The sequence below is a fragment of the Amphiura filiformis genome, chromosome 18 (assembly GCF_039555335.1).
Source record: "Amphiura filiformis chromosome 18, Afil_fr2py, whole genome shotgun sequence".
NCBI lineage: Eukaryota > Metazoa > Echinodermata > Ophiuroidea > Amphilepidida > Amphiuridae > Amphiura > Amphiura filiformis.
The window spans coordinates 26,432,866-26,456,587 of record NC_092645.1 but is presented as its reverse complement, the minus strand read 5'-3'; the positions used below and the strand labels follow the sequence as shown (position 1 = coordinate 26,456,587).

At 37.5% G+C, this 23,722-nt stretch overlaps 1 long non-coding RNA gene and 1 pseudogene across 1 annotated transcript in view; one reads left to right on the top strand and one right to left on the bottom strand.

Moving 5' to 3' along the window:
* LOC140140056 (ATP-binding cassette sub-family C member 9-like) overlaps positions 1 to 23,722 on the top strand; it is a 138,323-nt pseudogene that overhangs the window by 79,189 nt on the left and 35,412 nt on the right.
* The window catches only part of LOC140140060 (uncharacterized), a 197,827-nt gene that overhangs the window by 151,470 nt on the left and 22,635 nt on the right, over positions 1 to 23,722 (bottom strand). The window lies entirely within an intron of this gene.

Genomic DNA, 23,722 nt, shown 5'->3' with positions numbered 1-23,722 from the left:
ATATAACTACAAGAAAGGCTTTCAACATTCCATATATGTTCACAAAAAATACCGTAACTTTGCAAGGAATATGATATGGGCACATAAACACAAATTTTTGTCATGAATTGAGATAAAAGAGTAAGAAAACTGCGTTATTTTAAAAATGGTGCGAGTTCATAAATCAGGAATTTGCATATGATTAGAAACATGGCTTATTATCCTCATATTAAAAAATCAAGATTTTTGGTTGGTTAAGACAAAAACCTGCCGGGATGAAAAGGGTATTTTACAAGACGGAAAAATACCAGTAAACAGTAGGCCATTCGACAACAGCATTGAGAAGGTTCATGCGAGCAGTGTTAAACTGCGCGCAGCGTATTTCACTGAACGCAGATGAATGGCGCGCTTAGGCGCCACAAAAGTCACTTGTGGCGATGTACTTTCGTTCATGGTGTCAAGTCACGCGGTATTGTTATGAAGTTGTTTACTTAATTTTCGTCGATGGGCCTAATCAGGGTAACCAATTTAAACTATTATAACAATTTAGAATTTTAAGTTCAAAATTTGGGACAAAGACTAATCGATAGATAAAGGTTGAAATTACTTGTCTGGCTAAAAATTAGAATGATTAAAGCGTTAAGACAGAAAATATCCGGGTTAGAAGTCCTTAGCAACGAAAATAAATTTGAAGGTAAAGCAAACGCAAAAATCACGAATTCTAACGACAAAAGTAGACACAATGGAAATCAAGTAGAGAATTATGAAGATATTTTCTAATAAAACTTATTTGTTAATTGCCCAAGATGATTGACTACACATAATACGATACATTTCAAATCGAAATTTTCCGCGGGAAAAGTAAAAAAGCATACCCAAGAGTGCGACGGTCATTCTTGCCAAGGTCGCGTCCGTTAATAATTTGACCTTTAACGGAAAACGCGCATGATGGCCCTCCGACTGTTTTGTATACATTCATTGCTATGCTTAAAATGAGTTTCAGCATCACCCTAATAGCCAGACTTGGAAAGTTAAAAGGGTATGCTCTAAGTCACTAAGTCGCAAAAGTCTTTTAAAAAGTCCAAAAACTGCGAGCATAGCGAGCCAAAAAATCAGTTTTTTTTATGCATTTTTGGTCAAAAAAAAGGACCAAATTTTTTTGAAAGTCCACTTTTCACAAAATTGCCCACCTCCTGGAAAAGGTCCACTACTCCACTTTGTCAAAATCTACACCCCAAACAAATCCTGCCTATGGGCCTGCGTTTAATCCAAATAGTTTTGTCATTCTAAGTGGACCATTTTGACATTGAGACAGATCACATGTGCATTAGTTTGGAATGTCCTTTGAGTATGTTGGGTACTGTAACTCATTCTTGAGGTCAACCTTTGTGCTATGCATATTGAATGTAGGTTTTTGGACTTTGTCATTGGTGATGATTTTGACTCATAGTGAGAATTGCTATCATAGGCTGAATTTCTTCATATGCATGTTATGTGATCAAGCAAAATCATTCAGAAGTTGGAAGTTCTAGTTTGAATATATGTTGGAAAATGTGTTCGTATTTCTTGTGTAGTTCCTAGTGATTTTGTAATTACTAAAATTTGAAGGCAAAACAAGATATTATTATTTAATTCAAAGAACTGAATTTTGTGGAAGTATTTACTAAATTATATAACATTTGGCCAAAGCCAGACAAAGCTCAATAGTGCTCAGAGGCTACTTAAATGAAAGGGATGCTAACAAAATATGATGGGACATGGATATGAAAAGATGAACTGTGTGCAAAACAGACGCAACAATAAATGGTTTGGCAGATGTAGTCCTACCAGAGAAGATACGTTGCCCTTCCCAGAATCCTTTGCAACAAGATGCATCACCTTATTACAGCCAATGACACTCTTTTTACTTTGTACAAGGTCCCATTGTTTTCCATGTTGATAATAGACTGGCTAAACATGTGTCCATAGTCAGAAAATCAACTGAAAAGGGTGAATGGTACTGGAAGGGGGCAAGCATTTTTGACAAGCCACAGACATGACAGAGGGGAGAGCATATTTGGCTCGTCAAAGGAGAGAAATGATTTTCACACATTTTGGGCTCCATTTTGGGAATTCAACCCTCTCTTCCAAGACTGCATGTGTCTGTGTTAGCCACACATCGTCTGACTGATATGGTTGTACTTATTTATCTTGTATTTCAGGCAAATTGACGATGATAGTGGGTCAAGTCGGCATGGGTAAATCATCGCTGTTATCCGCAATGCTGGGAGAAATGATTGTGTTAAATGGACATGTGCAATTCAATAGGTAAGTTTATCAGCTATTCCGGTTGAAATACATACACCCCATGTGGAAGACATGACCTTAATCTACCACACAGGGAGTATGAATTTCAAATGGAGTTACCGGAATGACTCGATTTGAAATTTACGCCTGTGTGGAAGATAAAGGTAATGTTTTCCATACAGTGTGTGAGGATTTTCAATTGGATTAGCCTAATGGTCCATACTATTATTCAAACATTAGAAGATGGATTGAGCATACAACCATGTGATCTGTTTCCAAGTCCAACATTTATTTTCCATTGAACTCTGTACTTAACTATGACCTATTTTGTTATGGTATGTATGTAACAAGACAATGCAAACTATTCTTATCTTGATTCTTATCTTGATCCACTCGTATATTCTTATCTTGATTTACTTTGGCAAAGGAACAATATGAGACATTGATATAAAATCATTTTTCAATTTTGACTCATGTGGAGGCCAAAAGATGAAAGTGTACAGGAAGACCATCCACTGTATTTAATGCTGGTTTCATATTTTCCTACCGCTTGCCTCTGACAACGATTTTGCATCACTGTGCAGTTGCACCAAAAGCGCTATCGGTGACCAGAGGCAAGCCGATATATCAATCACTCCACCGCTGCAGATCGCTAGGATTTGAATTCAAGTCAATTTGGGAGTGGCGCCGTTCCGATGTATGAGAACGTTTTTTTGGCGGTGCTCATAGTCATGCCGCTGCTTCTCAGCGGTGTGCCGCTCCGCTTGCAGTAAAGTACAAGCAGCATGATGAAGCGCCACGCCGCAGCAGAAAGTATATGAAATCAGCATAAGGTCACTTCCAGATTTCCTGTTTACAATCAGTTATGGCAGCAGACAGGTAGTCACATGCATATTTATAAATACATATTTATATAATGCCTAAACCCACTGTCTGTATATCCAATAGAGTAAGGAGGTAACTTCAGACAAAAATGTTGACTTGTTCTTCTCTTTATTCTGTATATTTAGTGAAAAGAGCAGAGTAGCATATGCAGCACAAAAAGCTTGGCTATGCAACGCATCACTCAAAGATAACATTCTGTTTGGTCAACCAATGGAGGAAACAAGGTAAGGTACCATATGCCCGATGGGATATATTTGCGAGGCTTTTATTTTCGCATTTATTTCAAAACCATCCATTTATTTTTAAAATATTTTGAATCCATAGGCTTTATGATGTATAACTCTTTGGTACTGTGAATAAAAGACACTGCAAATTGTTCAGAATAGTTGAATTTATAACAAAATATTATTGAGAAATGGATGTCTCATGTTAAAGTTTGTTTGGCTTATAAAAGGCAAAAAAATAATACTCATAACACCATGTATTGATGTAGAATGGCGTGCAGTTGGCCACAGTACTTATGCTAGATGTGCGCTGCGTAATGCGTGACTGATGAACGTGTATAGTTTACGTGAGTGTGAGTTAGGACTTTATTGAGGCGCACAGTAACAAAAGCCAAATAATTTTTGCCTCATAATAGATGAGTTGATGTCAATGTTTATCAACAAAGGCAAGGGACTGGTACTATACTGTTCAATAGCCTTCTTGTCTTGTCTTAACCCCATGAGAACTACCTACCGATTGGCCAAAATGATTATTGTTTCCAATTAATTTTGAACCAATCAAGGAGGGTATTATAAGATCATCTGCAAATGCAAGTTTGACCATAAATAGTTTAAAGCCAAGTCATATAAATTGGCAATTGAAATGAGCATTTCAAGTTATCAACCAATCAGAAAGGATTTTGCTTTTGCTGATACAACATCCAATACACATTACTTATAGGACATTTGTGACCTAACACAGGGCCAAAGGACAATGCATATTACAACTTGTGTGTGGGGGTGTGTGCGTGGGGGGTACCCTTACTTTTAATGCATTGGGTTATTCCAGTTGAAATCCATACACCCCTTATGGAAGACCACCCACACAGGGAGTGTATATGGATTTTAAATGGAGGCACTTATTCAGGTAACCCCCTTTGAAATCTACACCCCCTGTGTGGCAGATTAAGGTCACTAGGCGGTTACCGGTATTTGGCGGTTCTCGGCTGTCGCGATTACCTGGCTGATGGTGACTGTACTCACCAAGTTTTATGCCCATAGGACAGTTTTTACTAATTTGACCTCAGATGACCCCTTGTGACCTTGAAATGGCCTTCCAAAATTTGGCTCTAAATGTTGACTGTACCCACCACGTTTCATACCCATATGACAGTTTTTAGTAATTTGACCTTGGATTACCCCAAAATGACCTTCCAAAAATTTGACTCTAAAAGGTGACTGTACCCACCAAGTTTCATGCGCATACGACATTTTTTACTAATTTGACCTCAGATGACCCCTGGGTGACCCCAAAATGACCTTCCAAAAATTTGTCTATAAAAGTTGACTGTACCCACCAAGTTTCAAGCCCATGCCAAATGATAGTTTTTACTAATTTGACCTCAGATGATCCCTGGATGACCTTGGGTGATCTTGGCCCACTAACCAAAACAAACTTGTTCTGTCTGAGGTCCAGATGTACCCATCCACCAAGTTTGAGGAATGTGCGACCCCTAGTCTCCGAGAAAATAGGCGGAAAACAGTTTTTACTAATTTGACCTCAGATGACCCCTGGGTGACCTTGACCCACTAACCAATACAAACTCGTTCTTCCTCATACCAAGCTGCACCCACCCACCAAGTTTGAGGAACGTGCGACCCCTAGTCTCCGAGAAAAGAGGCGGACAGACAAACAAACAGACAGATGGACAGATTCTGGTGAATTATAGTAAGATAGTAAGATGTCTTCAACAGGGGGTGTATGGATTTCAATTGGAATACCCCAGCAGCCTTACACCTGTATTACTTTCATATTTAAAAGGGCATTTCGTGATCCACAGCCTCATTCCCTACTTTTCTCAAAAAAAGGAGATTTTTATACCACTGGAAACCTCTGAATACATAATGTTTATATACAAAAAATTTCTTTCTGATTAATTTGTTTAGCAAAAATATCTTTCAAATTTGAATTACGTTCTGGTACAATGTACACCAGAACAAAATTACAACAGTGGCCTATGGAGCAGTGTAATACACCTAATCATGAATAACTGGCAAATGCAAAATCAGAATCAACTGAAATTTTGGGAATAAGCTTTTTTCACCATATCTACTGAAAAATGTCATAAAAAGAGGATGCTAGGATCACAAATTACTCCTTTTAGTTACATGTGTATGTTTATATATTATCAGGTATAAGCAAGTTATAGCAGCATGTGCCTTAGGACCAGACATAGATATCTTGCCAGCCGGAGACTTGACAGAGAACGGCGAAAAAGGCATTAATCTTAGCGGTGGTCAGAAACAACGAGTCAGCGTTGCTAGGGCCATGTATGCTGCAAGAGATATTGTCATATTGGTAAGATGTATGCATGTAACCACCGCCTGGACAGGTCGGACATTGTCTAATCAATTTTTGGATCATACAAAAAAATTGTAGTATGTAGAAGAAATCATGATATGTGACCGTACAGCACGAATGAGCCGTAAATGTCCTCAATTGTATTCCGAGTTACAGTGTAAAATGGGCATGAAGGTCGTATTCATTGGTACCTCAATTTGGTGCTACGTGTACCTCATTTAATGAGATACACGTAGCACCAAATTGAAATACCTATGAATATGACCTTCATGCCCATTTTACACTGTAACTCTGAATACAATTGAGGACATTTACGGCTCATTCGTGCTGTACGGTCACATATAGCACTTGCATAAAAACATATCAGTAATAATAATTCAATGACATTTTTGGTGGAATTGGAAATGTTGCAAATTAATGCAGTTTTACTCTCTGTAAACTTGCATAGCCTAACATGTCCTCAATGAATATTAGCCTAGTAAGAAGTATGTAATGTGTATATTTAACAATGACGTTTGAGATGATGCTGGACTGATGTTATGGGCCTATACTCTAATATCAAGTCATGTTTAAGTTAAATGGAAGCAAACTTGGGTCAACAGTTTGATATGAACCTTATAGCTGTATCCTTTGGCTTTGTGTGGCCATCAGTTGGGCTGGTGGCCGTGGGGTGGGGAGGTTGGGTGGGGTGGGTGCAATTTTGAGAAAACAAGCCAAGATAACAGCCTTGAAAAATATTACATGTATAAAACATAGACTCTTACTTTCTAGAGTCTATAAAAGATATTCTTCTAGGCTTGTTTTCTCAAAATAACCTTATTTTTGGCCCCCACATATATGTGGGGCTTATGTTATCATCCAGATGGTTGCATGCCTGGTTGTTTGTTACTTTGTTTGGCTGTCCGGGCGGAAGTAAATTCATTAATCCACTCTACAGCTCCAACGCACTCACCGATTCACTTCATTATTATGTTTTCAGGGTTATTAGGAGTTAAGAAAGCCTAATAATGATAATATTGGATGGCTTATTTCGCATGATACCATAACATACCGGATTTGTCATACAAATATCGAACTCGTCGTTGGCTCGTCCGATGTTTTTATGACTCATCCGATATGTTATGGTATCATGCTCAGCCATCCAATATTATATCAAACTTGGTACAGTGATAGGATATCACGTTTGTGTCATGTAATTTGCATATTTATGAATATTAATGAGCTGATTTGTATATTTTGCCTAATTTTTCATTAATCCACTCTGCATCTTAAATGCAATAACCAATCAACTTCATTATTATGTTTTCAGGGTTATTAGGAGTTAAGAAAACCTAATAATGATAATATTGGATGGCTCATTTCGCATGATACCATAACATGCTCAGCCATCCAATATTATATCAAACTTGGTTTGGTGATTTGATATGGTTGCGTGATATGCTGTATAGTTTTATATCATTCAGTAGACATGAATAACGACATTTCATTGGTTAATAGCCAAATAATATAATTTCGTATTGTTCAGCGTTCATAAATTACCGTACAATATATAGCCGTATTATTCAGCTCTTAATCAGTACCAGCAATTAACGGGCATGCATACTCGCGTTGTATTGTACACTGTGCTGATCGCGTAAAGCGGTAGAGGCGGCAATTACGTGCTACCTCGCGTCAAGTGCTAAGTGTCGTCACACATTGGCAATGGCGCGGCTGTATTACATGGCTTGGTGGTAGTTGCATGACAGAAAACTTGAAAGCATACTTGGAAGAGTTTGGAGTAGGCCTATAACATGCGGCCTCGTGTGATACGACCTCAAAACCAGTGATATTTTTCGTATTGCATGAACAAACAGTGGATAACTAATAGTGTCATGTTATTTGCATATTTATGAATATTAATGAGCTTATTTGCATATTTTGCTTATATTTTGCCTAAATTTTCATTAATCCACTCTGCAACTCCAACGCAATAACCGATCAACTTCATTATTATGTTTTCAGGGTTATTAGTAGTTAAGAAAGCCTAATAATGATAATATTGGATGGCTTATTTCGCATGATACCATAACATATCGGATTCGTCATACAAATATCGAACTCGCCGTTGGCTTGTCCAATATTTTTATGACTCATCCGATATGTTATGGTATCATGCTCAGCCATCCAATATTATATCAAACTTGGTATGGGTATAGGATATGGTAGCCTGATGTGCTGTATAGTTTTGTGTCACATTATTTGCATATTTATGAATATTAATGAGCTCATTTGCATATTTTGCCTACATTTCTGTTAATCCACTCTGCAGCTCAAATGCAATCACCGAACAACTTTAAACTTGGTATAATGAATGTATAGGGTGGCCTCATGTGCTGTATACTTTGTGTCATGTTATTGGCATATTTATGAATATTAATGAGTTCATTTGCATATTGAGCCTACATTGTCATTAATCCACTCTGCAGCTTAAACACAATCACCGATCAACTTCATTATTATGTTTTCAGCAGTGTTCGAATTAAGAAAATAAAAGAGGTTGTCCCACGGACAACCAGATTGTAATTTCTGGTTGTCCACCAAAGTTTTTGGTTGTCCGTAAGCTGCCACAATCTGAAACAACTACATGTGACCAATAAAGTGGAATGAGTGTAGTCAATTTATGAACAATTACTCTTAAATATTTACCAATTCATCAGTTGTGTCAGGTTTGAGCAAATTAACATGCTGAAAAAGTGACTTTTGGCTGTAGATCTTTGGTTGTCCGGACAACTAGAGCATTATTTTTGGTTGTCCGGTGCATGTTTTGGTTGTCCCGGGCGAACGGACAACCAAAATTTCGAACACTGGTTTTCAGGGTTATTAGGAGTTAAGAAAACCTAATAATGATAATATTGGATGGCTTATTTCGCATGATACCATAACATATCGGATTCGTCATACAAATATCGAACTCGCCGTTGGCTCGTCCGATATTTTTATGACTCAACCGATATGTTATGGTATCATGCTCAGCCATCCAATATTATATCAAACTTGGTACGGTGATAGGATATGGTGGCCTTTTGCATCATTATTTGCATATTTATGAATATTCATAAGCTCATTTGCATATTTTGCCTACATTTCCATTAATTCACTCTCCAGCTTAAGGCCAGAGTAATGGAAGACACATTCGTTCACGCCCAAATTTGAGATTTCTTGATATTTATCAACACTAAGATGTATTCTTTCACTTGAAACTGATAAAATACAACTTGCTCATATTTACTCGTATTTTTTTTTGATTTGTTTCACTCTTTTCAACGCTAAAAAGTCACATGGCTCAAGACAGCGTAGTAAATTGGCGGGAAATAATGAGTCAGAAATGCTTGAATGCGAAATATTTTGATTACGCCGATTAAACTTAGCGTGACGCTGGCGCAACTCTCTTGGCGTATGTCCAACGCAGTCTAGGCGCATTCGGTTTGTTGTTCACGCCAGCAAATGTGGTGTAAACAAAACAAAAATTTGCAGTCAAAATGCCACTTAGATTTTTTAATTATTTTGATTTTTGGCGCACTGAAAGCAGACATTATAGATTTATTGGTGCAAAAAGATGCATATTTAGACCATGCACCAGATATCGCTTTTACAAGCGTGAAAGTCTTACCATTTTAAAATATAAGGACGTTTTGTGCATAATTTTGACATTTTTTTACTAAAACAACGATTTCTCAGAGTTCACTTTTGACAATATTGCACGATATTTGTGACAAGATAACTCGAAAAATATGCAAGCAAAAGGTAAACTTTTTACACTATCGTTTAGAGTACATCAAAGCCTACTGAAGGTTTTCTCATTTTTCAAAATATTTGTTTTAAACAAAAATATACACCATTCTGTGCAATTTTTAGCTTAATAGAGTGACAAAATTGCTTTTTTCACATGTTTTTTTTTTAATATTTCGAAAAAAGAGACGAATTTCAAAAAATAAAAAAACCTTCCCTAAGTTTATGTCTCTTCTTTATGAAAGGCTAACTGATTTTTTTTTACTCCGAACGGATTTTTTTCTAAGTTGTCACAAAAAAATTGGGGTAAAAAAGGGAATTCTTGTGATTTTTTCAAAAACTCGAGATTTTTGAACAAATCTGACGTCACCATGGGATTCCGTGACTCATTTCCTTTCCAAAAATGTATAGTTTTATATACTTTTGACATACAATTCAGAAATAATGATGCTCGGAAAGGTCCATGGGTGTTCTCTCCCATTACACTGGCCTTAAACACAATCACTGATCAACTTCAAACTTGGTCTTGTGATAGTATTCTTTATATTTACCAACCTTTGTTGTGGGGGCCACCTTAATTACAAACCACGTAATTCTAGTTTAATCCATATAATTTTCCCCTCAGAAATGTTGTCTCCTGTAGTGTAAAATGTCCCTCTGGCTTTAGAGGGGCTTTGCCCACTTGACCCCCACTGGGGCTGTGTGGAAGATTCAGGTCATGTCTGTGATAGTGGGGTATATGGGTTTCAACTGAAATGGTCCAATATGCTCATAATTTGACACTTTATTTATTTTCTTGTCAGGATGATCCTCTGTCAGCATTGGACGTTCATGTTGGCAGCCATCTTTTCCAGGAAGGCATTGTGGGGTTGTTACTGAAACAAAAGCAAACAGTAGTACTAGTCACACACCAACTGCAGTATTTGGAATATGCAGACAAGGTAGGTATAAAAAGCATGCCCTATGTTTAGTTTTGCACCTTCAAACAGTAGTACTAGTCACACACCAACTGCAGTATTTGGAATATGCAGACAAGGTAGGTATAAAACAGCATGCCCTATGTTTAGTTTTGCACCTTCAAACAGTAGTACTATAGTCACACACCAACTGCAGTATTTGGAATATGCAGACAAGGTAGGTATAAAACAGCATGCCCTATGTTTAGTTTTGCGCCTTCAAACAGTAGTACTAGTCACACACCAACTGCAGTATTTGGAATATGCAGACAAGGTAGGTATAAAACAGCATGCCCTATGTTTAGTTTTGCACCTTCAAACAGTAGTACTAGTCACACACCAACTGCAGCATTTGGAATATGCAGACAAGGTAGGTATAAAACAGCATGCCCTATGTTTAGTTTTATGCCTTCAAACAGTAGTACTAGTCACACACCAACTGCAGTATTTGGAATATGCAGACAAGGTAGGTATAAAACAGCATGCCCTATGTTTAGTTTTGCACCTTCAAACAGTAGTACTAGTCACACACCTACTGCAATACTTGGTGTATGCAGATAAGGTAGGTATAAAACAGCATGCCCCATGGTTAGTTTTGCACCTTCAAACAGTAGTACTAGTCACACACCTACTGCAATACTTGGCGTATGCAGATAAGGTAGGTATAAAACAGCATGCCCTATGGTTAGTTTTGCACCTTCAAACAGTAGTACTAGTCACACACCAACTGCAGTATTTGGAATATGCAGACAAGGTAGGTATAAAACAGCATGCCCTATGTTTAGTTTTGCACCTTCAAACAGTAGTACTAGTCACACACCTACTGCAATACTTGGCGTATGCAGATAAGGTAGGTATAAAACAGCATGCCCCATGGTTAGTTTTGCACTTTCAAACACTAGCACTAGTTAAACACCAGCTGCAATACTTTGTATTTGCTGACAAGGTATGTATAAAAGTGATGTTCAGAACAATAAAATACAAAGAAAATACTATTATTGGGTATATCTCAAATCAATATTCCTGACATCCGACTCATTTTTCTTTTATGATCATTGTGTGTTTGATTCTGTGCGCATGCACTCGTCAATTTTCAAGATTCGGATATGTACCTGTGGTACATCTTGAGGTTTTAGGACCAGAAAACCCTACCTGCAATAGCTGCCCCATAGACATTTGGATAATTTCTGCATTATATATTGTACACATCTGTAAGTATGACACCTGGCAGCTATTGCAGATAGGGCTTTCTTACCCTGAACCCCCAATGTCTACTTTATCTCCTACATACATAATATTTTATGCTGAAAATACATAATGAGGGTTTAGGGAAAGAATGCCCCATCTGCAAGGGCTGCAATAGCTGCCAGGTGCCATATTTTTAGCTTGTGTACAATATAGAATGCAGAAATTGTCAATCCCTCAATCTCTTGAGTTATGGTTAACCCCATGGGCACTACTGCTTTTCTTACAGTGCCCCTGATTGGTTAATTACATGATGTAAGCATTTGAGTAACTAATCAATATAGAGCTTTTAGATCTCTCACCAATTTTAAACTCAATTCCCATCAGTTATACTGACTATTCTTACCATATCTCTGATTGGCTCAACAGATGATATAGCTCTCTTTGTAACCAATCAACATAGTTCTTAGAGGCTGATATGGGGTTAACTGACCATTTTCTGATTCATCACAGATTTTAGTCCTAAAAGACGGCTGCATCACATGTGAAGGTACCATTCACGAGGTCAGCCAGTCAGATCCGGACCTCCATCGTAGCTGGCGTCACTCGTTGCATTTAGGGACTGAGTCTGAGGAGTCTGCCTCAGAAATAAGCGGACGTGGGTCACAGTCAGAAACAGAAAGGGAAGATCTAAGGAAGCAAGTTCGAAAAGCGATGGGAACGCAGGTGGCTGAAGAAAAAGCTGGTAAGAAGAAAAAGTGGGAGGGATGCTCATTAGATGCTGATCTGTCACAACCCACACTTGCATTTTTTGCCCGGGGTACTCAAGTTTGGTTTTGGTAGGGGTGTGCCAAATTTAACCTAAATTGTCTTAGTTTTTACAAATTTGGAAAAATTGAGAAAATTTTGGCTAGATTGAGTAAATTAGGCTATTTTCCGAAAAAATTGAGAAAATTTTGAAAAAAAAGACCCCTGGGCTTTTTTGCATGTTTACAATGTTTAAAAATATAAATATAGGCCTACTTTCAATGTTGGGTTATATATAGGTAATGAAAACGTTTTTAAAAATGTCATATATGTATAATGTATGTATATGAACATAATGTGTATACTGCGCACACACATATATTTCATTACTATTCCATTCCAGAAAAATACAAATTGAAAATAAGTCGGTGTTCCATTTATTTTATCCATTTGTTAGTGGATCCATTGCAAAGCACCAAACTGGTAACACTAAAGTTGCTGTTAGAACATGATGAGGGGGTATTGAAATTGTCCTTAAGGGGGTACTACACCCCTGTCCAATTTTGTGCCTATTTTTGCATTTTTCTCAAAAATTATAGCGTATTGGTGAAAAGTAAGACATGTATATTATTCAGTTTCAGTTTTCAGTTTATTTATTTACCATATCAACGCAATGAAAATATATATATAATACATAATGGTAGGATGACCAAAAAAAGAGCAAAGCTCGAGAAGACTTTGGCCACCCTGAAAGGTAATAACAAAATACAAAACAGTGCAAAGACAAAGACACCATTTATGTGTAGACAAAGACATTACCTACAAGTGGGACAGACATTTGCTACATGTTGGCAACAAAGGCAGATCCATGAGTAAACCACACTCCCAGACAGTTGGTCAGGTCCATAAGGATGAACGAAACAAGCGTTCAAAATGGAAAAGCAAAAGCAGCATAACAAGAGAGCAAATGACACGAAAAGGACAGAAATGTCTGGAAGTGCGGACTACAAATAGATAACACTATTAAATAACATGAATAATATTCAGAGTATAAAAAATAATCACCACTTAATGATAATTAGACAGTAAATTCACTTTATACATTAGTTTAAATTTTTAACTGATAAGGAATTACAGTACATGTCTCAATAGCATTCCATAGAATGGGACCCTGTCTTCTGATCGTATTTCTGGCAAGATCAGAGACAAAATTATGAGGGCGAAACAATTCAGAAGACCTGGTACCATAATTATGAATTCTATTGACAGTAACAAAATAATCAGAAAAATTTACAGGCAGTAAATTATTCGTAAATTTATACATAAACACAGCTTTAGATAATTTATGAATATCATATACAGTAAGAGTATTAAGTCTGGCAAATAAAGGTGTCGAATGTTCAAGAAAATGAGAATTAGTACAGAGACGCATAATACGCTTTTGTTTGCGATGAACTAAATCTAAATTGCAATTATTACGGTCGGCCCAAATTAAACTACAATACTGAATATGTGGGAGAACTAAGGTATTATATAATGAAAACAAAATGTTCACGTGTAAAACGTGCTTTAGTCTGAAGAGTATGCCAGAATACTTTGAAACAATATTTGCAACTTGGACATTGTGATCTTTCCAAGTTAAACATTCATCCAAAATTAAACCAAGGAATTTTGTACTTGAAACGCGAGAAATAATGTGATTATCAATGGTGATATGAATATCTGGATAATTGCGGTTACTGAACCTATTTTTAAAAATCATATAATTACTTTTGTTAACATTAAGAGATAACTTATTCGCCTTGAACCAAGTAGAAATATTCGCAAGATCGAAATTAACATTATTAATTAATTGAGTCAAATCATTGTGAGATACCAAAATATTAGTATCATCGGCATATAAAATAAAACGAGAATGTGTACCAGCAGACATTAAATCATTTATATAAATAATGAACAGTAAAGGCCCTAAAATTGAGCCTTGAGGAACCCCGCAACATATATTTAATAAAGACGCAATTATGATGATTATAAGTAACAAATTGAGATCTATTTGTGAGATAACTCCTGAACCACTCAAGGCTATACCACGAATACCGTAATTAGAAAGCTTGGAAAGAAGAATATCATGGTTTATGGTGTCAAAAGCCTTGAGAGGTCCAGGAATAACCCAATAGTATGCTTTCTCTTATCTAGATCGGAAATAATATTATCATATGCTTGAAGAATGGCCATTTCTGAGGAAAAATTAGGGCGGAAACCAAATTGATTTTTATGAAGTAAATCAAAGCGATGAATGAAGCTATAAAGTCTTTTATGAATTATACGTTCCAATATTTTAGAAAAAACAGGTAGAACTGAAATAGGCCTGTAATTGCCAAAGATATCATTCTCGCCACTTTTAAAGATAGGGACTACTTTAGCAATCTTGAGCTTATCGGGCACTACACCAGAACTTAACGATAAATTAAATATATGAACAAGAGGAGGTGCAATTAAATCACTAACTGATTTAACAACGTCCGGCTTTTTGTCATCAAATCCACTACTAGCACCAGACTTTAAAGTTTTGCAGATGGAGAGGACTTCAGTCACATCAGTTGGTAAGAAAAAGAGTTTACTATAGGGAGTACTGATTTCTCTCATAAAATGTTGAAAATTAATGTCTGTATGAGAAATGTTACGTGCCAAATCAGGACCAATATTAACAAAATAAGAATTAAAATTATCAGCAACAATTTGAGGATCAGAAATATGAGAATCATTAACTTTGAAAAAGGAAGGAATATTTTTAGGTCCTCTATGTAGATCCCAAGATGTTATTAAGAACATTCCAAGTTTGCTTTGAATTAAACTTAGATTCTTCAAGTTTCTCAGCATAATAGCGACGCTTAGAAATTCTGATTAAAGCAGTAAGTTTATTACGATAAGTCACATAGGCAAGTTTATTAGAATCTGTAGGACTACTTACATACTTCTTATGCAGCTTTTCTTTGCGAAGGATAGATTTTAAAATCGCTGAGGTAATCCAAGGTTTACGAGGAATGCGACGACTGCTAGATTTAGTGAGGCGTTTAGACCTAATTGGAAAATGGAAATTATAAACATCAACAAATTTATGACAAAAAAGCATTATCGCATCATCAGCAGACTCAAAATCAGTGACGAAGTTCCAATCGACAAGACTTAAATTATTATGAAAGTTGTTAACTCTGGTTTGGTTGAATAGCCGAGTTGGAATTTGAATTGAATTAATGTTAGAAACAGAAGCAGACTTGGTAATTTGATAAATAGGAAAATGATCACTAACATCAGCAATGACAACACCAGATTTAATATTATGCGTAAAGACATTACTAAAAATATTATCAATTAAAGACGCTGTGGTGGGCGTGATTCTGGTAGGCCTGTCAATAAGAGGGAACATACTATGATTATAAAAAATAGAAAGGAACTCGTTAATGGTATAATTATCATTGCAATGTAACAAATCAAAATTATAATCACCAGATATGTAAACATGTTTATCTTCAGAATTAACTTTAGTTAAACAATTGGTGAGATCATTTAAGAACATATCAGTATTGGATCTATGGGCACGATAAACATTACCAACAATAATATTTTTTTTACCAGGAACTGAAATTTCAATAAAAGCAGATTCGAATGGTCCATCTCTTCACTTGGCCCTTCAATTAATTTTAAATCATTTCTAATTTTATACTGAAAGTGAATTATGAACATAAATAGCAACACCACCACTTCTTCTTCCATGACGAGGCTCCTGTAGGAAAACATAATCTTCAATACCAATAATATTAGACCCATCTTCTTTGAACCAAGTTTCGGATAATGCAATAACAGAAAAGGTATGTTTTAATCCTGAAAGAAAGGCATTAATTTGATCACAATTTTTATTAAAGCTACGAGGGTTAATATGCAAAATTGAAAAATCATCATCACAAGAAGCAGACATGTCATCATGATCAAAAATATAAGAACAGGAATGTGAAATATCATAATGATTCAAATTATCAGAATTATTCAACATGTCATTGAAGACAAACGGATTAAATTTGAGACTTAACATTCTATTATAATCAATACTATGGTCAAAACTAAATAAAGCAAATTTAAATTCATTGTCATCAATATAATGATTAAAAGGGAAAATATCACCAGTACATTTAAAACAAAACCAACTCTCATGATTAAGATCAGAATAAACACAACGGGTGTGATAGAATGTATTACACCCATTACACAAAATATTTGGCTGGTGATGCGTGATGTTTTTGTAACAAGAATTACATTTTTCAATCATACTCAAAAGTAATTACCGAATTAATATGTATCAAATAATACAACATTTCAATAATATCAATAAAATAACATTCACTTACCATAGCTGCCAACATGTAACACAAAAAACACTCAAACAGATATACCAGATAAAATCGTTCTGCCAAAATACATAACATATATAATATGAACATAATCTAATAGCGTACAAATAGAAGCACAAAAGCAAGTTGGAACTGTGTGGAACTGTGTAGAAAGAAAAGTTATGGGAGCATGAATTAAACAGATTATATCACCTGAGCACAAGAAATGTTGGAGATCAACCGAGCATAAGATGGATAACAAGGTCACAATTAAGGTGGTATAACAGGCAATTAAACCAACAATGTTACTAAAAACATTTATTAAGATGAGAACAACAAATTTCAATTGAAACTTGTGAGAGTCAATGCGATATAGGGGCAAGGAATACAACTACTGCACTGAAAATTCAGCAACTCAAGACAAGTAGTTATTGATTTATTGATCAAATATTGGTTTTCCCACATTTTTGACTGTAACTCAACAACTGTTGTCTGTGCTGAAATAAAATTTCCAGTGCAGTAGTTGTAGTCCTTGCCCCTATAATATACATATCTTACTTGTCACCAATGCGCTATAATTTTTGAGAACAATGCAAAAATAGGCACAAAATTGGCCAGGGGTGTAGTACCCCCTTAATAGAGCGAATATATAGTAATGCAATCCGCAAGGCATCGCTGTGTTTCACCGATGCACAAAAGTTTACATTGCTGGCATATTATTGTGTAAATGACATTATGCAGGGCTGTCAACTCTCACCCATTGGCCGTGAGTCTCACGCATTGGGTCACTTTCTCACGGTCTCACGCCAAGGTAGTATAATCTCACGCCTAGGTAGTAAATCTCACGCAAAAAGGTGGAAAATGAGTAAAATCTCACGCATCGTCATGAATAATTTGTTGCTCCTACCCCCCCTGCTTTTCACATTTCCCGAGCGCCGTTGCTCAAATAATCATGGTACAAAATGAACATTGGAGTCAGCAAATCCCGGTACGCCTGTGTCTCACGCCAAGCAATTCCAAAAAGTTGACAGCCCTGCATTATGTGAAATACAAGTGAGATGAGTGGTGAGCCCTGTAGACCCTTAACCCAATGAGAACTTTTCTTTCATGCGGGTGCTTACACATGTATGTACATGATCCACCAGTGGAGCTTCTGCGACCCCTACGCAGAACTTCCGATAATGGATTAACTGCGCACAGTGGACGCACGGATTTTCGGCGCACATGTGCAGAAACTCTCCTCCGTATAGGCGCCGGTGGAGTATTTCTGCGCACGGTCGCATGGAATCCACTGACGGATTTTCAGCGCCGTGTGCTGAAACTCCCCTCCGTATATAGGCGCCGGTGGAGTATTTCTGCGCACGGTCGCAGGGAATCCACTGACGGATTTTCGACGCATTGTGCAGAAACTCCCCTCCGTATACCTCGGTCGCAGGGAATCCACTGACGGATTTTTGGCGTACGTTTAAGAAAAAAGTTAGAAAGTATTAAACTCCTGTATATAGCTCCGGTGGAGCATTTCTGCGCACGGTTGCAAGGAATCCACAGTCGGACTTTCAGCGCACGTTTAAGAAAAAGGGTAGAAGGTATTAAACTCCCCTCTGTATATAGCTCTTAGCCTAATCTTGTCTCATCTATCCCGCCTATTGTGCAATAAGACGTCTTATCTTTATCGCCTCTCTTAAACGTGCGCCGAAAATCCGTCAGTGGATTCCCTGCGCAGAATTACTCCACCGGCGCTATATTCGGAGGGGAGTTTCAGCGCACGGTGCGCTGAGAATCCGTCAATGGATTCCCTTCGACCGTGCGCAGAAATACTCCACCGTTCTGACTCTAAAAATATATACATTTCAATATGATTTCATACTTTCTAAGTTATTCTTTTTAAACACAAGACATTTGATGCGCAGAACAGTAACTTCTGACTCTAAAAATATAGGCCTAAATAATATTTCTTACTTTCTACCCTTTTTGTCTCGCCTGAACTTTGTTCAGGATGGGACTTAGTAGTCACTATTTCTGTCTGTCCGTGCGTGGGGGTGGAGGGGTGTGTGTGTGTGTGGGGGGGGGGGGTGGATGTATGTGTGTCCGTCCGGAGCTGTATCTGGGGAACCGTAAGACCTACGGCGACGCTACTTGGTGGGAGGAAGGGTATCCAAGTTTGCTCAGTAATCGTATAAGTTTTCGGTGAAAAATATGCAAATTAACATAGCTAATTTGCATAATTTATCTGAAAATCAGCGCAAATTGATAGCGGAGTTTGTGGACAGACTATCTCAAGATCCGTCGGGCGCATGGTAACGAAACCTGGTGACAGGAATGATACACACCTGCTGATCACCTGATTAGTTTTTTCGGCCAAAAAGTATGCGCATTTAGTTGTTAATTTGCATAATTTATGCGAACGATTCTACAAATATGGTTGGAAATCTGACGAAATCCGCCTTGTGGAGCTGTATCTGGGGGATTCGTAAGATCCCTAAGCCCTATGATGATGAAACGTGGTAGGGGGTAGTATGACCAGAGGATCCCAACCCGATTCGATTTTCAGCGCACAATATGGTAATTAAGTACCTAATTTGCATAATTTATGCATAAAATGAAAAAACCTATTTTCTCGGAGACTAGGGGTCGCACGTTCTTCAAACTTAGTGGGTGGGTGCATCTTCACCCCAGACAGAAAAAGTTTGTTTTGGTTAGTGCTTCAAGGTCACCCGAGGTCATCCAGTGGCCATCCGAGGTCAAATGACTAAAAACTGTCGTATGGGCACGAAACTTGGTGGGTACGGTCAACATTTAGAGTCAAATGTTCGGAAGATTATTTCAGGGTCATCCGAGGTCACCCAGGGGTCATCTGAGGTCAAATCACTAAAAACTGTCGTATGGGCATGAAACTTGGTGGGTACAGTCCAATGACGTAGAAAAACATAGATCGCTGAGCTCGAGCTGGTACGTTGCCGTTTCATTGACAATCACACACTGAATAAGCCATTATGAAATGAAGGGACCTAACAAAATCAGCATCAAATACAACTAAAATGGAAACTGAATTTACTCTAGCATGTATGGATTAATAAAATTAAATAAATTACTTGTTTTAGCATATTCAACTTTACTGTGTACCATTTTTTATCAAAAAATTGCTGAATAATAAAGGCAAGCACGCTCCTAAATCTAGTTCATTCGCCCGTTGCCATGCAGCGCTACAGGAACGGCGACTGAAGGCGAAATTTCGTAAAGTGGTAGAGTTGTTTAGCGTGGCAACACTGATGAAATACCAGATTCAGGCGTATTTGCCTTTATAATTCAGCAATTTTTTGATAAAGACAATGGTATACTGGGAAATTTAATGCGTTTTAATACATGATTTGTTCAACTTTGTGATCTATACAGCACCCAAACCGGGACCCAAACCTGCTTCACAGATTCGGCGAGCAGGGCACTCTATCCTTTCTACCTCATTGGTACAGTCAAATGTTCAGAAGATTATTTCGGGGTCATCCGAGGTCACCCAGGGGTCATCTAAGGTCAAATTACTAAAACTGTCGTATGGGCATGAAACTTGGTGGGTACAATCAACATTTAGAGTCAAATGTTCGGAAGATTATTTCAGGGTCATCCAAGGTCACCCAGGGGTCATCTGAGGTCAAATTACTAAAAACTGTCGTATGGGCATGAAACTTGGTGGGTACAGTCAACATTTAGAGTCAAATGTTCGGAAGATTATTTCGGACCCACCAAAATTTAGGGATCAAAGGTCAAATTCCAATATTGGTCCAATCAAGCTCAAATTGAACAAATCGCCATGGGTTGTTGCAGGTTCATTTACTTCTACCAAAAGTAATCGTAAAAGCAGGCGATCGCGAAAGCAGGCGAGACTCGTGGTTCGAGAACCGCCTTGTTCTTATCTCTACTAGGGTAGGCCAATATTAAATCATAACAATTCAAGAAAAACGTGCGCCGAAAATCCGTCAGTGGATTCCCTGCGACCGTGCGCAGAATTACTCAAGCACACGTGCGCCGAAAATCCAGAAGCAGAAGCTCCACTGGTGGATAGCTTACATAACTCGCTTACAAGTATAATTCTGAGTGCCCCCCGTGCTCAAATCATACGCCAACCAGTTACATTTGAAAAACATACTCCCCCTGTGGAAGATATTTCCAAAATCTTCCACAGAGGTAGTGTGGATTTTAAATTGAATAGCCCAATGTGTCTCTTTTGTCCTTACAGATATTAGCAGTACTAAAGGCAAACTCATTGAGGAGGAGGATAGAGAGAGAGGATCGGTGTCGTATAAAGTCTATTTCTTTTATCTACAAAACATTGGCTGGCTTATTGTGTGTTTTGTCATGTTTTTAACCACGTGTCAGACAGCATTGCAGACCTATAATGGTTTCTGGTTAGCTGAATGGTCAGAGTCAGGGCTTTCTAATTCTACAGCAAATGAGGTCAGTATACTATGAGCCATATAAACTTTGGATTTTATATAGCGCAATTTTCCAGAGCGCTGTAATTTCGCTATGTGGTGAATCATCACAATCAGATGGCATCAACTATATAGGCTGGTTGCTGCTGAGCCTGGCGCAAACCTATCCTCACTTAGATTGTAACATCCCCCCAGTTTCTGCAGCTCCTCAAATTCCATTGGGTGAAGGAAGGTTTTGATAACCAAACAACTATAATCACCGAAGAAAACCTGCGAGAGCGAGCAAGGATCGGGATAAACCAAGTGCACAAACAGGCCTTGGGCATGGCCGGAGCTTGATCCAGGGACCTCAGTGGTGCAAGGCGGGGGAACAACCGCTGCACCAACTTGCTCTCCCATATTTATCTCATTCTAAGGCCTAAATAAAATAATTGTATTGCCCTTAGAGCTCTAAACTTAGGGTCAGTCGGTCGTTTTACTTTTTCTTTCTTTTTATGCCACGTACAATATAAAAAATGCAAGTTCACCACAAAATGCCATGGTAAACAATGATTTATAGGGTTTCTTAGGCTTGTTTTTTTTTTAATTGAGTTGTGCAGTACGAATTACAAACAGGCAAAATATTTTCACAACATTTGTGTGTATTTTATATGGAAAAAATAACAAAAATGGGACCCTATTTTTTTTCTTCAAATTTTAGTGTCAGTCGAAAAGGGCAATACAATAATGCCAAAGTAAGTAACCTCAAAAATAGACCCGAAGTTGAGGAGTGTAAGTTTTTGTCCCAACATATCCAAAGGTCATTGTTTGAGTGTACAATATATTGGGGGTCATGGAACTGTGCCCTGACAGATTGGCATGTTTCAGATCCTACTACCGTAACCACCCGGGTATAAGCCCACCTTCGGCTATAAGCCCACCCCATATTTTTCAAAACATTCTGGGAACAAGGGTGCACTCAGGTATAAGCCCAGTACTAAATTTTGGCCAAGTTCTTAAATCAATTAATCAATGCTTTGCTCTCATATTTAAGAACAAATATAAAAAAAAATACCAGTTGATAATTAACATTCCACACTTATAATTTTAAGAAATTGACATAGATGATAGAAATTACTGGTACATTGGGCATACAAATGGGGGATGATTGTTCTTATTTTTAAATTCACGCACAGTACTAGCCCCTCCCCGGTTATAAGCCCACCCCCATTTTTGAAGTGAAATCTGCCATCTAGGGGGGTGGGCTTATACCCGAGTGGTTACGGTACTTATTCCTGAAAAATACAGCACTAATTTTTTGGATTTAAAAATTATATTATCTTTTTGTTTTGCCAAATGAAACATAGCTAAATCCTAGTCCTTTAGTTAGTTAACTGCCAATAAAATTCAAAATTTTTGCAATTTGAGGGAAAGTCTAAGCATTCAAAACCTTGCTAGGAGATGACTGTGTTTTCCAAAATTATAATGTTAGACAGAGATAAAAAGATTTTATCGCGTCTGATGTCACTGTCAATTATGATCCTTGATTGGTTTACACAGGTTAATAGCCCGTAAAAGGAAGTCCGATTTATCTGGTGCCGATCGGAGAAAAGGAATAGCAGCAAATGGCGAAAAATTACGTACTTTTACGAGGTAAAAAGCAGCTTTTCTAGGCATTGTTGACATGGTGCCTTTGCGAAAGAAAGTTTCCTACTACAAAGACCTAACTTTTGAGATGGTTTGCATGTTTGAAGGTGCAAAATTAACAATAAGGCACCCGGTTATACCGCCGCGTTCAGCAAGTCATCATCACAGCAATTGTAAACAAACTGTGATCGAGTTTGATTGACAGATGACGTCAGACGCGATAAAATCTTTTTATCTCCGTCTTTAATAATAGCAGAATGCGTAACTTGAAATTAGTCTTTGTACAATTCTTTGGGCTTGATTGTCACAGCATAAAAAACAGCATACGTATTTCCAAAAATATGACTTTCATTGCAGTTAGAACTTACGTCCCATTCTGTGATCCCAACGAAAGTGTAAAAAACAAAGAAAAGAAAGAAAACAGCAGTATTGACGAAGTTGAAGCCCCATTCAAATACATGTAGCTAATTTATATATACTGTCAGTATATAAATTACAGATTCATGTAAATGCCTTATTTTGTCTTAAATACATGGCTTTCGGCTGAACCACTAGCTGATGTTAGCACATCTATGACAATGACAATACCAAAATCTGAATGTTTACGATCGTCCGGATGAGTAAATCAATGAATGGACCTCTATAAAGGATTAGAATTTAGCTGTTTCATTTGGCAAAACAGGACAATATATGTTTAATCAAAAAAAAATAGTGCTATATTTTTCTGAGTAGTGGTATCATGTCCAGGGTTGCTACAATTTAGGCAATTCCAGTTGAAATGCAGCCCCTATGCAGCCCAATTTCCAGTCCAAATAGCCCAATTTTCATCCAAAGTAGCATTTCCAGCAGTAGCCCATATTGTCTAACCCAAGTAGCCCATTGGCCAACCCAAGTAGCCCATTAGCCAACCCAA